We start from the raw sequence: 14,346 nt of genomic DNA, 5'->3' as shown, positions 1-14,346 counted from the left end.
ATTGACCTGAAATGTGCAGCACGCAGATGCCATCCTTGTTTTTTTTTTGTTTGACCCATTCTTTAAAACATTACACAATGTAAGAGGAAGACGGGCTACAGTCACGTCCGTGTCCTCACACAAAGTTTCGTTAGAAGTTGCTCAGAAGACTGTAAAGGAAAGGGTTAATTGGAGAAGAGATCCCTGCAGTAGACAAGCTGCTCTGAATCAGTAAGGTTGGATTTCCCTGGGAAGACACGAACATTTTCCATTCTCAGCTGCACACAATCATTAGGATTAGTGCACCCGCAGCACATTCAGACTGCTGTGTAACGACTTCCAAGATTCTGCGGAAAGATTTAGTGCTGAACTGTTGGGGAAAGGCCAAGAGCAGGGGGGAAACTCCCGCTGCTTTCTGTCTGAGCTCCTAATACACACTTCATCTGTGCTGCATTACCGGGTGAGCGCTGCAGTCATATCGGGGAGCTCCCCGGCTGCTCACACAGGACGGTCAACATGTAAATGGGCCAATGATAAAGGTATAATGGTCATACAGATGCACGCAGCCCGAGGGAAAACTAAGAGTCAATTGTATGTGGAAATGTATCCGTCACAAAGTGCAAACCGAGAAATTATCATCCATTCCTGGACTTTCACTTATGTGAATGTTGAGGAGTTAGGGGTACTTTGCACGTTGGGACATCGCTACTGCGATATCGTCAGGGTCAAATCGAAAGTGATGCACATCCGGCGCCGGTAACGACGTCGCAACGTGTAAAGTCTAGGAGAGAAGATGAACGAGCGTGAAACAGTCAAAAATCGCTGATCTGTGTCACGTCGTTCATTTTCATAATGTTGGTGCATCCGCAGGTACGATGTTGTTTGTCGTTCCTGCAGCTCCACACATCGCTGTGTGTGAAGCCGCAGGACTGACAAACATCTCCTTACCTGCGCCCGCCGTCCACCGGCAATGCGGAAGGGAGAAGGTGGACGGGATGTTTACATCTCGCTCATCTCCGCCCCTCCGCTGCTATTGGCTGGCCGCTTAGTGACGTCGCTGTGACGCCGCACGACCAGCCCCCTTAGGAAGGAGGCGGGTCGCCGGCCAGAGCGACGTCGCAGGGCAGGTAAGTGCATGTGAAGCTGCCGTAGCGATAATGTTCACTACGGCAGCTATCACAAGATATCGCATGTGCGACGGGGGCGGGGACTATCGCGCTCGGCATCGCTACCATCGGCTAGCGATGTTGCAGCATGCAAAGTACCCCTTAGTGGTGTGAATGCGGCCTAACCGGACAGCTAGTCCACGTATGGTCCGCAGAGAACATATAGATAGATAGATATAGATAGATCCAACAGAGCTGGTGAGCATGAGTCTGGGAATCACAGACTTATCAAATGATACATTTGGGTAATAAATGGCTGGGACCCAATTGACCACAAGAACATGGTTCCCGTGACCACACCACTCCTATAGAGGTGATGCTACAAGCGCACTACCGCCCCTACACACGGGGGACATTCCGGTGGTTCCAGCAGTCAGAAATGTATTCTCCTTTGGCTGTTGTGGGACAGCACCTTTAAGATTGCACAGTGATGTGGTGTAAAGTGATTTTCAGGAGGGCGGTTTGTCTTTCTGGTGACTAGGTCCATAGAAATGTATTGAAAAGCTTAAAAGTTGTTGTAAGTAAGTGATATTTTTGTAATCACTACATACAGGGACTTTAAAATCCGCCTGTGGAGACACGGGGCTCAATTGGTGCTCTCGTCCGCTTATCCGGCCGCCTTTGGAAAGACGGCGTGGCCCAGGGCTCATCCCAACTGAACGCCCAACCTTCTTAACCGTGGGCGTAACACTACTCAGACAACACAGGGTGAGGGAATCACAATATTAAGACTTTATTGGATCCCCAAACAATTAACGGCATATGGCACATAACCAGCAAAACCACAGAATGTAACCGGCAAGTTTCTCATCCTTCCGCTGGCTCACCAGGGATTAGAGCTTCCAGGGCTACTTACTCCAAACCAGCAGCACCCCGCTTTCGGCGGGCACCCACCGAGAATGGAGTAATGACGGATTTAGCAAGCTGGCTCAGGACCGCAAAGCCTGTAGTCAGGTGACTGGATTGTCCCAAACTGGATTCCTTCCTTAGGTAGGCCTTGATATCTCAGCCGAATCCTTGCATTCGATGCTGAAGTCCATGTAGTATTATAATCCAGGTTCGGTTATGGCTTTCCAATCGGATCCACAGATCCTAGATTGGTATCATGTAGCAAAAGTCTACCCGGGCAATGGACAGTACTCCTTATACCCAAGAGCTCTCTATTCAGACCATTGGGGTCTTCACGATTGGTGGATAAAACTGGGCTCTTATTGGCTAGATTTCAAGCCGTATACAAAATATCCCTAGTAGTAATGGTCTCTGGCAGAGACGAGGGACAGACAGCTAAGTTACATCGCGGCATGGTGGCTCAGTGGTTAGCACTGCAGTCTTGCAGCGCTAGGGTCCTGGGTTCAAATCCCACCAAGGACACCATCTGCAAGGAGTTTGTATGTTCTCCCTGTGTTTGCGTGGGTTTCCTCCGGGTATTCCTGTTTCCTCCCACACTTCAAAGACATACAGATAGGGACTCTAGATTGTGAGCCCCAATGGGGACAGTGTTGCCAATGTATGTAAAGCGCTGTGGAATTAATAGCGCTATATAAATGAATAAAATTATTATTATAATCTAGCAATACACATAGTAATACAATGGGAGGTTCGCATAATTCATTGGTCTGGGTGTCTGACCTTCACTGGCCAAGGCAATTACATGCGTCAACAAGAACTTTAACACTAGAATCTTAAGAGTCTTGTAAAAACAATGAGGGGCTTATCCCCTGTTTATAAACAAACTATCATCAAGATGTCTGGCTGAATTTTAAGAAACGTAACCCATGCTAGGCACTGACAGTTCATGTCGTTACACCACCCATTGCTCACAACTAGTGATGAGCGAATACTAAATATTCGGGTTCGGTTATTCGTACCCAATACCTAGTACTATTCCAGTATTCATCAGGAATAACGAACCATGGGGAACCTAAACATTTTTATAGGAAATCTTCAAGATAAAATGCTCAGTTTCCCTATTGACTTGTATTAGGTTTGTTATTCCTGATGAATATTGGAAGAGTACTAGGTATTCAGTACGAAGAACCTGAATACTTAGTATTTGCTTATCACTACTCACAACTTTTTCGCTATCAATCTCTAACTTAAAGGGATTTTCTGGGCCAGACATGAATTTCTGTATCATCAATGTGTTAGGATTCTGTTTTGACAGGTCGTCAGATGACTGCCCTTCGGTGATTTGCATACATACCATCACACGCTAACTGCTTTTTCTTCAGATATGAGCAGTCATGGCTGACCTGGAAAACCCCTTTAAAAACTTCAGCTGAGCAAGTAAAGAATTCCAACAACTCAATAAAACTTCTCCTGCCTGTCCATAATAATAATAATAATAATAATAATGATACTAATAATTTTTATTTCTATAGCGCCAACATATTCCACAGCACTTTACATTCTAGAGGGGACATGTATAGATAATAACTACTTTATATAATTCAACAGATACCAAGAGGAGTGAGGCTCCTGCACAGGAGCTTACAATCTATGAGGACATAGGGGAGGCACAAAAGGTAAAATGGTAAAAAGTGCTTGTATTGTCTGGTCCAGCCACCAGCCAGTATGTGAACAGGTACAGAGGGCTATTGAAGGGAGCCTGTCACCAGAATTTTTCCCTATAAGCGGCAGGCACCACCAATGAGCTCCTATATACAACATTCCAGAATACTGTGTATAACATAAAAAACACCTTTATAATACTCACCTAGGGGGCAGTCCGATCTCATGGGTGTCAGTGCTCTTAGTCCGCCAAGTCCTTTATCTTGTGTCATCGCTGTCCTCCTGCCCAGCCCCGTGTGCATGACACATCCTGCATCATTCACATAGAGGCCGCCATTGTGCTCTTACGCACGTGCACTTTGATATGCCCGGCTGAGGGCAGAGCAAAGTACTGTAATGCGCAGGAGCGAGGAAAGGTCAAAGATCACCCGTGCATGTGTACTACAATACTTTGATCTGCCCTCAGCAGCGCAGAACTAAGTGCGCATGCGCAGGAGTGCAGTGGAGGCCTCTGTGTGAATGATGCAGGACACATCATGCACATAGGGCTTGGCAAGAGGACAGCGATGGCACAAAAAGGAGATGCAGAACTGAGAGCAGCGACACCCATCGAACCAGACCGCCCCCTTGGTAGTATAAGGCGTTTATTACGTTCTACCAAGTGGCCTGCGCTCTTATATACGGTATTCTGGAATGCTGTAGATATGAGCTGCGGCCACCATCAGTGAGCCATTAAGGGAAAAACCTGGTGACTGGTTCCCTTTAAGTGCACCGAGGGTGTGAACTGATGATGCAATGGACCAGATTTTGAGAAAATTTTGTAAGAGCAAAACAGGAACATTTAGGTACGTTAGGTGATAGGCCAGTCTAAGGAAATGCATTTTTAGGGGACACAAAGCTGTGGGTATTGGAAATTATTCAAACTGTCCTAGGTAGTGCATTCCAGAGAATTGGCGCAGCTCAAAAGAAGTCTTGAAGACGGGAGTAGGAGGTTCGGATTATAGACGATGTCAGTCTTCTGTCAATAGCAGAATGAAGGGCATAGGTAGGCTGATAAGCAGAGATGAGTGAGGAGATGTAGGGTGGTGCAGAACTGTAAAGGGCTTTGTGGGCGAGAGAGAAGTTTATATAGTACTCTGTGGGGTATGGGCAATCAGTGCAATGACTGGCACAGGGTAGACACATTAGTGTAGCGGTTAGAGAGGAAAATGATTCTGGCTGCTGCATTCAGGATGAATTGGACAGGGGAGAGTTTAGTAAAAGGGAGGCTGACTAGTAGAGTTGCAATAGTCCAGATGAGAATGAATAAAAGCGACAATAAGAAATTTTGCAAAGTCAAAGGTAAGAAAGAAGGGAATTTTGTTTACTTACCGTAAATTCCTTTTCTTCTAGCCCCTATTGGGAGACCCAGACAATTGGGGTGTATAGCTTCTGCCTCCGGAGGCCACACAAAGTATTACACTTTAAAAAGTGTAACCCCTCCCCTCTGCCTATACACCCTCCCGTGCATCACGGGCTCCTCAGTTTTGGTGCAAAAGCAGGAAGGAGAAAACTTATAAATTGGTCTAGGGTAAATGCAATCCGAAGGATGTTCGGAGAACTGAAAACCATGAACCAAACGAACAATTCAACATGAACAACATGTGAACACAAAAGAACAACCAGCCCGAAGGGTACAGGGGCGGGTGCTGGGTCTCCCAATAGGAGCTGGAAGAAAAGGAATTTACGGTAAGTAAACAAAATTCCCTTCTTCTTTGTCGCTCCATTGGGAGACCCAGACAATTGGGACGTCCAAGAGCAGTCCCTGGGTGGGTAAAAGAATACCTCAATAAAAAAGAGCCGAAAAAACGGCCCCCTCTTACAGGTGGGCAACCGCCGCCTGAAGGACTCGCCTACCTAGACTGGCGTCTGCCGAAGCATAGGTATGCACTTGATAGTGTTTCGTGAAAGTGTGCAGACTAGACCACGTAGCTGCCTGACACACCTGCTGAGCCGTAGCCCGGTGCCGCAATGCCCAGGACGCACCCACGGCTCTGGTAGAATGGGCTTTCAGCCCTGAAGGAAGTGGAAGCCCAGAAGTGCGGTAGGCCTCGAGAATCGGTTCCTTGATCCACCGAGCCAAGGTTGACTTGGAGGCCTGGGAACCCTTACGCTGGCCAGCGACAAGGACAAAGAGCGTATCTGAACGACGCAGGGGCGCCGTGCGAGACACGTAGAGTCGGAGTGCTCTCACAAGATCCAAAGAGTGCAAATCCTTTTCACACTGGTGAATTGGATTAGGGCAAAATGAAGGCAAGGAGATATCCTGATTGAGATGAAAAGGGGATACCACCTTAGGGAGAAATTCCGGGACCGGACGCAGAACCACCTTATCCTGGTGAAACACCAGGAAGGGGGCTTTGCATGACAGCGCTGCTAGCTCAGACACTCTCCGAAGTGATGTGACTGCCACTAGAAAGGCCACCTTCTGCGAAAGACGTGAAAAAGAGACATCCCGCAGCGGCTCGAAAGGTGGTTTCTGAAGAGCCGTTAGCACCCTGCTAAGATCCCAGGGTTCCAGCGGACGCTTGTAAGGTGGGACTATGTGGCAAACTCCCTGCAGGAACGTGCGGACCTGCGGAAGCCTGGCTAGGCGCTTTTGAAAAAATACGGAGAGTGCCGATACTTGGCCCTTGAGAGAGCCAAGTGACAAACCTTGTCCATTCCGGATTGAAGGAATGAAAGAAAAGTGGGTAAGGCAAACGGCCATGGAGCAAAACCGTTATTAGCGCACCAGGATAGGAAGATTTGCCAAGACCTATAATAGATCTTGGCGGACGTAGGCTTCCTGGCCTGTCTCATGGTGGCAATGACATCCTGAGATAACCCTGAAGACGCTAGGAGCCAGGACTCAATGGCCACACAGTCAGGTTGAGGGCCACAGAATTCAGATGGAAAAACGGGCCTTGTGACAGCAAGTCTGGGCGGTCTGGAAGCGCCCACGGTTGACCCACCGTGAGATGCCACAGATCCGGGTACCACGACCGCCTCGGCCAGTCTGGAGCGACGAGAATGGTGCGACGGCATTCGGACCTGATCTTGCGTAACACTCTGGGCAGCATCGCCAGAGGAGGAAACACATAAGGCAGTCGAAACTGCGACCAATCCTGAACTAACGCGTCCGCCGCCAGAGCTCTGTGATCCTGAGACCGTGCCATGAATGCCGGGACTTTGTTGTTGTGCCGTGACGCCATGAGATCGACGTCCGGCGTTCCCCAGCGGCGACAGATCTCTCGAAACACGTCTGGGTGCAGAGACCATTCCCCCGCATCCATGCCCTGACGACTGAGAAAATCTGCTTCCCAGTTTTCTACGCCCGGGATGTGAACTGCGGAGATGGTGGAGGCTGTGGCTTCCACCCACTGCAGAATCCGTCGGACTTCCTGGAAGGCTTGACGACTGCGAGTGCCGCCTTGGTGGTTGATGTATGCGACGGCAGTGGCTTTGTCCGCCTGGATACGGATCTGCCTGCCCTCCAGCCACTGATGAAAAGCCAATAGGGCTAGATACACTGCCCTTATCTCCAGAATATTGATCTGAAGGGATGACTATCGGAGTCCAGGTTCCCTGAGCCCTGTGGTGGAGAAAAACCGCTCCCCACCCTGACAGGCTCGCGTCCGTGGTGACCACAGCCCAGGTTGGGGGTAGGAAGGATTTTCCCTGCGATAGAGAATTGGGAAGGAGCCACCACTGAAGTGACGTCTTGATTGCAAGGGAAAGAGAGACGTTCCTGTCGAGGGAAGCCGACCTCCTGTCCCATTTGCGGAGAATGTCCCATTGGAGTGGCCGAAGATGGAATTGCGCGAACGGGACTGCCTCTATAGCTGCCACCATCTTCTCCAGGAAGTGCATGAGGCGCCTTAAGGGGTGTGACTGACTCTGAAGAAGGGATTGCACCCCTGCCTGCAGAGAAAGCTGTTTGTCGCTCGGAAGCTTGACTAACGCTTGCTGGGTATGAAACTCCATCCCAAGGTACGTCAGTGATTGGGTCGGTGTCAACTTGGATTTCGGGAAGTTGATGATCCACCCGAACCGCTGGAGAGTCGCCAGAGCGACAGATAGACTTTGTTGACACGCCACCCGAGACGGGGCCCTGACTAGGAGATCGTCCAAGTAGGGAATCACCGAGTGGCCCTGAGAATGCAGGACCGCCACAACGGATGCCATGACTTTGGTGAAAACCCGTGGTGCTGTCGCCAAGCCGAAAGGCAATGCCACGAACTGGAGGTGTTCGTCCCCGATGGCGAAACGCAGGAAACGTTGATGCTCGGGTGCAATCGGTATATGGAGATAAGCATCCTTTATGTCGATCGATGCTAGGAAGTCTCCTTGTGACATTGAGGCGATGACCGAGCGGAGGGATTCCATCCGGAACCGTCTGGTTCTCACATGTCTGTTGAGTAGCTTGAGGTCCAGAACGGGACGGAATGACCCGTCCTTTTTTGGCACCACGAACAAGTTGGAGTAAAATCCGCGACCACGTTCCTGAAGGGGAACGGGGATCACAACTCCTTCCATCTTTAGAGCGGCTACTGCCTGAAAAAGTGCGTCGGCCTGAGCGGGGGGCGGAGAGGTTCTGAAGAAGCGAGCCGCAGGACGAGAGCTGAACTCTATCCTGTAACCATGAGACAGAATGTCTCTCACCCATCGGTCTTGAACATGTGGCCACCAGGCGTCGCCAAAGCGGGAGAGCCTGCCACCGACCGAGGATGCGGTCAGGGGAGGCCGAGAGTCATGAGGAAGCCGTCTTGGAGGCAGTGCCTCCTGCGGCCTTTTGTGGGCGAGACTTGGATCACCACGCATAGGAGTTCCTCTGGCCTTTCTCCGGCCTGTTGGACGAAGAGGATTGGGACTTGGCGGAGGGACGAAAGGACCGAAATCTCGATTGAACCTTTCTCTGTTGAGGTCCCTTAGGTTTGGCCTGGGGTAAGGAGGAATCCTTTCCTTTGGATTCCTTAATAATCTCATCCAATCGTTCGCCAAACAAACGGTCGCCAGAAAACGGCAAACCGGTTAAGAACCTCTTGGAGGCCGAGTCTGCCTTCCATTCGCGCAGCCACATGGCCCTGCGGACTGCCACAGAGTTAGCGGATGCTACAGCTGTACGGCTAGCAGAGTCCAGGACGGCGTTCATGGCGTAGGATGAAAAGGCTGACGCCTGAGAGGTCAAAGACGCAACTTGCGGAGCAGAATTACGTGTGACAGCATTAATCTCAGTCAGACAAGCCGAGATAGCTTGGAGTGCCCACACGGCTGCAAAGGCCGGGGGCAAAAGACGCGCCCGTGGCCTCATAGATGGACTTCACCAGGAGCTCTATCTGTCTGTCAGTGGCATCCTTTAGCGATGAGCCATCTGCAACCGATACCACGGATCTAGCCGCCAATCTTGAGACTGGAGGATCCACCTTGAGCCCAACCCTTAACGACTTCAGATGGGAAGGGGTAACGCGTGTCAGTGAGGCGCTTAGTAAAGCGCTTGTCCGGGACCGCTCTGGGCTTCTGGACAGCGTCTCTGAAGTTAGAGTGATCGAAAAACGCATTGCGTGTACGTTTGGGGAACCGAAACTGGTGTTTCTCCTGCTGAGACGCCGACTCCTCTACAGGAGGAGGCGGGGGAGAGAGATCCAACACCTGGTTGATGGACGAGATAAGATCATTTACTAAGGCGTCCCCTTCAGGTGTATCAAGGTTAAGGGCGACGTCAGGGTCAGAGCCCTGAGCTGCGACGTCCGCCTCGTCCTCCAGAGTTCTCAAGCTGGGATCCCGAGCAGCGTGAGGAAGTCGGGGAAGATTCCCAGCGAGCCCGCTTAGCCGGTCTAGGACTGTGGTCCGGGCAGGAGTCCTCCGCCTGAGACCTAGGGGCCAACCTGGGAGCGCGCTGCGGCGCGGACCGAGAGGGGCCTGGAGGCGACGAGCCAACAGGGGCCGGGGCCTGTGAAAGGACCGGTCTGGACTGCAAAGCCTCTAGCAGCTTAGAAGACCATTTGTCCATAGACTGAGCCATGGATTGAGAAAGTGACTCAGAGAGTTTCTCAGCAAAAGAGGCGAACTCTGTCCCTGCAGCCTGGACAGGGGGAGCAGGGGGGTCTACATGAGCCGAGGGGCCCACTAGTGTCCGAGGCTCCGGCTGAGCAAGCGAAACAGGGGTCGAGCATTGCTCACAGTGAGGGTAGGTGGAACCCGCAGGTAACATAGCCCCACAAGAGGTGCAGGCCGCAAAAAAACCCTGTGCCTTAGCAGCTTTGCTCCTTGTGGACGACATGCTGTTGTCTCCTAGGAGAGTGATCACTGAGGGTATATGGGAAAGGGGTATACAGCCCGACCGAACAGATATAGATATATATATATATATATAGATATATATATATATATATATATATACACGTATCTATTCCGGCACCCTAGGGGGACCAGCACCGGGTGACCGGTGTGGCTTACCGACCGCTAACAAGCGGAGTGTGTCCTCCAGATTCCCTGCCTTAGATCCCCCGGAGCTGCAGAGCTGTTCACTGAGAATCCTCCACCGGCAGAATGCCAAAAAATGGCTGCCGGAGCTCTCAGGGGAGGAGTGGAGCCGTGGGCGGCACCAGGAAAGTGCGGGAATCTGGGGTCCCCACAGTGATCAGTGAGGGGGGAGGAAAACATGCAGGATGCTCCAGCCCTCACATCCGACGTCAGGTCGGTAATCCCGCCCTTAGCCCTGACAGGCAGGCCCGGGGGCGGGATTTTTGCGACTAGGCCGCGATGAAGCCGGGGACTAAATTTGAGACCGCGCCCGACAAGCAGGCACGGTCGGCGCGGAAGTCCACCGGCCTTCTCAATTCAGCAGCTGCCGCGGCTTCCGGAAAGAAGGTGCGCTCCCTGCACAGTCCCCAATGGGGACACAGAGTACCTTTGAGTTGCAGGGCCCGGTCCCTGAGGTTGAAGAGGCTCCGGTCCGGCAGATTCCCACAGGGGCTGCGGAGGGAGCACGGTCCCAATAAATGGATGACCGCTTAGGATCCCACTTCTCCCAGAACCGCTAAGGGATGGTGAAGGAGACGGCATGTGGCTCCAGCCTCTGTACCCGCAATGGGTACTTCAACCTTAACAACACCGCCGACGTAGTGGGGTGAGAAGGGAACATGCCGGGGGCCCCGTGGTGGCCCTCTTTTCTTCCAACCGACATAACTAAGTATGAGAATGCATGAGTGGATGTGTGCCTCCTTCCACACAAAGCATAAAACTGAGGAGCCCGTGATCCATGGGAGGGTGTATAGGCAGAGGGGAGGGGTTACACTTTTTAAAGTGTAATACTTTGTGTGGCCTCCGGAGGCAGAAGCTATACACCCAATTGTCTGGGTCTCCCAATGGAGCAACAAAGAAAGGTTGAATTCTGGAGAGGGTTTGGAGGTGTAATGATGGCCTACATCTGTTTTACCATTTTCAATATAATCCCTCAGAACAGAATGCCTTTATTTCCCAATACGTCCCACTTATTGGAGTATTTTGGTCAGCTGGGGTACTGTCTGAATGTTTGGGTCATTCAGCTTTATGTGTCTTTACAAATCTTATAGAAAGGAGGTCTGCACCATAATACAAAGCAAGTAGAAGATCTCTAGGATCGGCCATTTTTTCCCTGTGTTCAAATAAAAATTGGTCATTACAAAGCAACACTTACTGCAGCAATTGTGGGGGACCAGTTTAACGTGTCATTCCTTTATACTTAAAGAGGTATTGCAGTCAAAATAAGATATCACCAATTAGATCTTGGGGGTCCAAATGCATAGACCCCAATAATCTTCAGAATGGAGGACTAGTGTTTCTTATATGAATGGAACAGCAGATTCATTAACTTGATCCTCATGGGAATGTCCAATATATTGGACCATTAAATTGTTAATTGTTTAACTCCCTCACACCCATTTGAGTGTATATATGGAGGGGCTTTTGATTCATTGTACAGACACCTGAGGAAGGGGTCAGTTCGTCCCTGTAGCGCGTAGTGTCCTTTATTCCCATTGTTATTTTACTTATTACTAATGAAGGGAATTTTGTTTACTTACCGTAAATTCCTTTTCTTCTAGCTCCAATTGGGAGACCCAGACAATTGGGTGTATAGGCTATGCCTCCGGAGGCCGCACAAAGTATTACACTAAAAGTGTAAAGCCCCTCCCCTTCTGCGTATACACCCCCCGTACTGCTACGGGCTCCTCAGTTTTGGTGCAAAAGCAAGAAGGAGGAAAAAAATTATAAACTGGTTTAAAGTAAATTCAATCCGAAGGAATATCGGAGAACTGAAACCATTCAACATGAACAACATGTGTACACAAACAAACAGGGGCGGGTGCTGGGTCTCCCAATTAGAGCTAGAAGAAAAGGAATTTACGGTAAGTAAACAAAATTCCCTTCTTCTTTGGCGCTCCATTGGGAGACCCAGACAATTGGGACGTCCAAAAGCAGTCCCTGGGTGGGTAAATAATACCTCATAATAGAGCCGTAACGGCTCCGTCCTACAGGTGGGCAACCGCCGCCTGAAGGACTCGCCTACCTAGGCTGGCATCCGCCGAAGCATAGGTATGCACCTGATAGTGTTTCGTGAAAGTGTGCAGGCTCGACCAGGTAGCCGCCTGACACACCTGTTGAGCCGTAGCCTGGTGCCTCAAAGCCCAGGACGCACCCACGGCTCTGGTAGAATGGGCCTTCAGCCCTAAGGGAACCGGAAGCCTAGCAGAATGGTAAGCTTCGAGAATTGGTTCCTTGATCCACCGAGCCAGGGTTGATTTGGAAGCCTGTGACCCTTTACGCTGGCTAGCGACAAGGACAAAGAGTGCATCCGAGCGGCGCAGGGGCGCCGTACGAGAAATGTAGAGTCTGAGTGCTCTCACCAGATCTAACAAGTGCAAATCCTTTTCACATTGGTGAATTGGATGAGGGCCAAAAGAGGGTAAGGAGATATCCTGATTGAGATGAAAAGGGAATACCACCTTAGGTAAAAATTCCGGAACCGGACGCAGAACCACCTTGTCCTGGTGTAACACCAGGAAAGGGGCTTTGCATGACAATGCTGCTAGCTCAGACACTCTCCGAAGTGAAGTGACTGCTACTAGGAAAACCACTTTCTGCGAAAGGCGTGTGAGAGAAATATCCCTTATTGGCTCGAACGGTGGTTTTTGAAGAACCATCAGCACCCTGTTCAGATCCCAGGGTTCCAACGGACGTTTGTAAGGAGGGACGATGTGACAAACCCCCTGCAGGAACGTGCGTACCTGTGGAATTCTGGCCAAGCGCTTCTGAAAAAAAAACACAGAGAGCACAGAGACTTGTCCCTTAAGGGAGCCAAGCGACAAACCCTTTTCCAATCCGGACTGAAGAAAGGACAGAAAAGTGGGCAGGGAGAAGCACCCTGATCCGAGCACCACGACAGGAATATTTTCCACGTCCTGTGGTAGATCTTGGCGGACGTTGGTTTCCTAGCCTGTCTCATAGTGGCAATGACCTCTTGAGATAATCCTGAAGACGCTAAGATCCAGGACTCAATGGCTACACAGTCAGGTTGAGGGCCGCACAATTCAGATGGAAAAACGGCCCTTAGTGCCCACGGTTGGCCGACCGTGAGATGCCACCGATCCGGGTACCACGACCTCCTCGGCCAGTCTGGAGCGACGAGGATGGCGCGGCGGCAGTCGGTCCTGATCTTGCGTAACACTCTGGGCAACAGTGCCAGCGGAGGAAACACATAAGGGAGTTGAAACTGCGACCAATCCTGAACTAAGGCGTCTGCCGCCAGAGCTCTGTGATCGTGAGAACGTGCCATGAATGCCGTGACCTTGTTGTTGTGCCGGGACGCCATTAGGTCGACGTCCGGCATCCCCCAGCGGCAACAGATCTCCTGAAACACGTCCGGGTGAAGGGACCATTCCCCTGCGTCTATGCCATGGCGACTGAGAAAATCTGCTTCCCAGTTTTCCACGCCCGGGATGTGAACTGCGGAGATGGTGGAGGCCGTGGCTTCCACCCACATCAAAATCCGCCGGACCTCCTGGAAGGCTTGCCGACTGCGTGTTCCTCATTGGTGGTTGATGTAAGCCACCGCTGTGGAATTCTCCGACTGAATTCGGATCTGCTTGCCTTCCAGCCACTGCTGGAACGCTTTTAGGGCTAGATACACTGCCCTGATCTCCAGAACATTGATCTGAAGTGAGGACTCTTGCCGAGTCCACGTACCCTGAGCCCTGTGGTGGAGAAAAACTGCTCCCCACCCTGACAGACTCGCGTCCGTCGTGACCACCACCCAGGATGGGGGTAGGAAGGATTTCCCCTTCGATAATGAAGTGGGATGAAGTCACCACCGAAGGGAAGCTTTGGTTGCCTGAGAGAGGGAGACGTTCCTGTCGAGGGACGTCGGCTTCCTGTCCCATTTGCGTAGGATGTCCCATTGAAGAGGACGTAGGTGAAACTGCGCGAACGGGACTGCCTCCATTGCTGCCACCATCTTCCCCAGGAAGTGCATGAGGCGCCTCAAGGGGTGTGATTGACCTTGAAGGAGAGATTGCACCCCCGTCTGCAGTGAGCGCTGCTTGTTCAGCGGAAGCTTCACTATCGCTGAGAGGGTATGAAACTCCATGCCAAGATATGCCAGCGATTGGGCCGGTGTCAGATTTGACTTTGG

The 14,346-nt window shown here is 51.0% G+C and overlaps 1 protein-coding gene and 1 long non-coding RNA gene across 2 annotated transcripts in view; one reads left to right on the top strand and one right to left on the bottom strand.

Annotated features, from left to right (window-relative positions):
• Positions 1-14,346, bottom strand: part of AQR (aquarius intron-binding spliceosomal factor) — a 245,522-nt gene that overhangs the window by 1,484 nt on the left and 229,692 nt on the right. The gene's annotated exons all lie outside the window — the stretch shown is intronic.
• Positions 1-14,346, top strand: part of LOC142258135 (uncharacterized) — a 426,802-nt gene that overhangs the window by 402,107 nt on the left and 10,349 nt on the right. The window lies entirely within an intron of this gene.

This window comes from Anomaloglossus baeobatrachus, chromosome 12, assembly GCF_048569485.1.
Source record: "Anomaloglossus baeobatrachus isolate aAnoBae1 chromosome 12, aAnoBae1.hap1, whole genome shotgun sequence".
Classification (NCBI taxonomy): Eukaryota; Metazoa; Chordata; class Amphibia; order Anura; family Aromobatidae; genus Anomaloglossus; species Anomaloglossus baeobatrachus.
Note: the sequence above shows the minus strand (reverse complement) of the source record. Positions and strands in the feature narration are given on the sequence as shown.